We start from the raw sequence: 2,824 nt of genomic DNA on the forward strand, positions 1-2,824 counted from the left end.
GGACTGAGAAAAGGTTTCCGTTAATTTTTTTTTCTTCTTTTCTGTCAACTATTATTTCAAGTCAAAGCAGAACCACAGATAAGAAATCAGACACATAGGTATTACTGTCGCAAAAGAGGTGAAATTGCAGTTATCTCCAAACTTAAATGGCGACTGATTATCAGCTTAATACAAAATATTTTCACACATCTTTCCTTTCTCAACGTCCTACAATTTAGACCCTTTAATTCAAAAGAGCTTTTATTGTTATAAGCTTCTTGCAATGTGGCAAATTGTTTATTAGATGATAAGATGTTGCTCCTACTTTAGATCAGAACTCGTATCAAGAGCTCAGTCGGTTACTTTCAGAGTGGAGTGTGTTACAAGGAGCACAAACAGAAAAACTGTGAATAAAAAGCGTGGAACCACCCATGTATGATTTTGAAGAGGTGTCCTCATGGAGATAGATAGATAATATAAGATAGAATCTATTAATAATAAGACAATTTGTATGAGTGGCCTACTGCAAATGTGTTACTCATTGATGTAATCTTTGACGAGGTTCAGTCAATGCCAGAGTCCCTTATTCACTGCTGCAATCAAGGACAGGCTTTTCTTTTCTATGAAGCAATATCCATGGAAACTGTAGTGGGCATGAAAAGTCTTCTTATGTGATCACAGACGAGAGTCAAAGTGTAAAGTTAGAGTGTGAGGAATACCAACGTCATGCATCGAGAGTATAAAAGAAGAGTGTGAACAAGGCCATGCCCACACACTGAAACACTCGATATCTATTTCTATTACGTGATCGAGACCGAGGATTATCTAGCTGTATATGGCGTTCATATTGTTCTGGAAATACCATCACTGTACAGGTTGCTTTCTTATAGTTTTGTATTGATTTATTACCGTTTTCTCGTGTCTTTGAGTCAACTATAAAGAATATTTTTCCTAACAAAGCGACACCGAGGCCTGTGATAATCCTGCTGATGTCTTAACACATTGTAGATTTCCCAGGATATCCCCAACTCTCCGGGAGGATTCTTTCCTCTTCTTTTTAAAAACCATCAGCAGCACACTGGTGTATTCGGAGTGTGTGTGTGTGTGTGTGTGTGTGTGTTCGATTTAACGCTGACGTCACCCGGGAGCGTGGAGCCCTGCGCCGCAGTCGGTCCTGAGATGAATGCACAATATTTAAATCTAAGCCTACCTGGTTCTCTCACTCCACCCTGTGGGCTCAGCATGTCAGCACAACCACACACAGGAGGGGAGAGCAACAAGACACCGATGAAAACTGAATGAGACGTTTATCTTGTGAAGGACGTAAAAACTGTGAAGATATATTGTTTGTATTTAAGAAAGAAAAGAAAGGAAGTTACCTGATATTGATGTTGATGGTTCTCTTAAGAACGTTCCTTTCCTTTATTTCTTTTCAAAATATTGGACAATAAACATATGAGGTTTTAACCTCGGTAGTGAGACGATTTCTATTAATATATCTTTTTTTTCAGAGATCAATGAGACCAAACATATTTCAGGAATGTTGAAGTTGCTTTTGACAGTCACACTAATAAGTTATCTTAACACTTCTAATTATTTTGACAGCCAACCAGGAGCCATATCAGCTCTAAGAGTGAAAAAGCAACTTTCTGCTGAACACTATTTTAACACCTCCTATATGATAAGTGGCCCTGCTTTTACCTGAATCACCTGTATTGGACTGTCAAATCACTGCTCTACACAGTGATTTTGGGAGATTAGACAAGTGAACTAATCAAAAATTGTGAAACGCATAAAGACTGGTAACAATAAGGTCCATAATTATCAATGTGGTTTTATTTCAGTTTACCTCATTTCATTGTTTGTGAGTGTGTGGGCTTGTTTGCATGCAGATCACAGCACAGCACAGCACAGCACGCCTGTTTGTTTGTTGTGGATGAATTCACCGTACACATGAGAAATTAGGGCAAAGGTCCAAGTTGAGGATATTGGGGCTCATTTTACAAGACGACAGAGACAAAAACGAATAATAGCCTTGTAGCGGGTGTGTTGAAGAATGACACACGTGGCTTTAGCTCAATTAGCCAGCCCGTACATGTCGTAGCCATCGAGTGCTTTCCACATGATTTGAGACATTTCAGCACCTTGGACAGCTCCTCGAGCACTTTTCTTAAGATCCAACAGGGGCCGCAGTAATCACACTGTAACATGTGGTGGTGAAGCAGGCTGTTGGATGTGGCCATTTAATATTTCCCAGCTTACACTGGCTTGAGATGAGCGTGTGTTCGTGTGTTACTTTGCCATTACTACAAATATGTTTTGCATGCTGCTGCTGGGCACAATAGATGCACCGTTGCTCTCCATTCAGTCCCTTTATTGCTCCCCCTTATGTTTCCAGCTGCGCATTGAGTACAAACTTTACGGTCAATCAAATACGAGGAGAGGGAGCGCGCGAGAGAGAGAGAGAGAGAGAGAGAGAGAGAGAGCGAGAGCGCGAGAGAGAGAGCGAGAGCGCGAGAGAAATCATGAATGCTGCTGCCAGTGTTAAACCTACAGCGACATAGCGACAGACCGACGCTTTAAACGTGTCAAACATGTACGACCATGAAGTTGCATACAAACATTGGACCCGAGCGCCGCTGCAGTCAACCGGGAAGCCCGCCTGTTAACCGGGCATCACCCGCCCCCTCCCCGTGCAGCTTCCGCGGCTCTCTGCTGACTGTATCGCGGCTCTGATTTGCGTGGCGGCGGACCGACGAGCTGTGGTCTGTGCCGTCTTGTCTCGGTGTGAGGCTTTGGACTGATGTCTCTGCCTGTCAGGAGTTTAAAGTGTCTCTCGCCGGTC

This window comes from Anarhichas minor, unplaced genomic scaffold (genome assembly GCF_050575085.1).
Source record: "Anarhichas minor isolate MPS153535 unplaced genomic scaffold, ASM5057508v1 ptg000027l, whole genome shotgun sequence".
NCBI classification, from domain to species: Eukaryota; Metazoa; Chordata; class Actinopteri; order Perciformes; family Anarhichadidae; genus Anarhichas; species Anarhichas minor.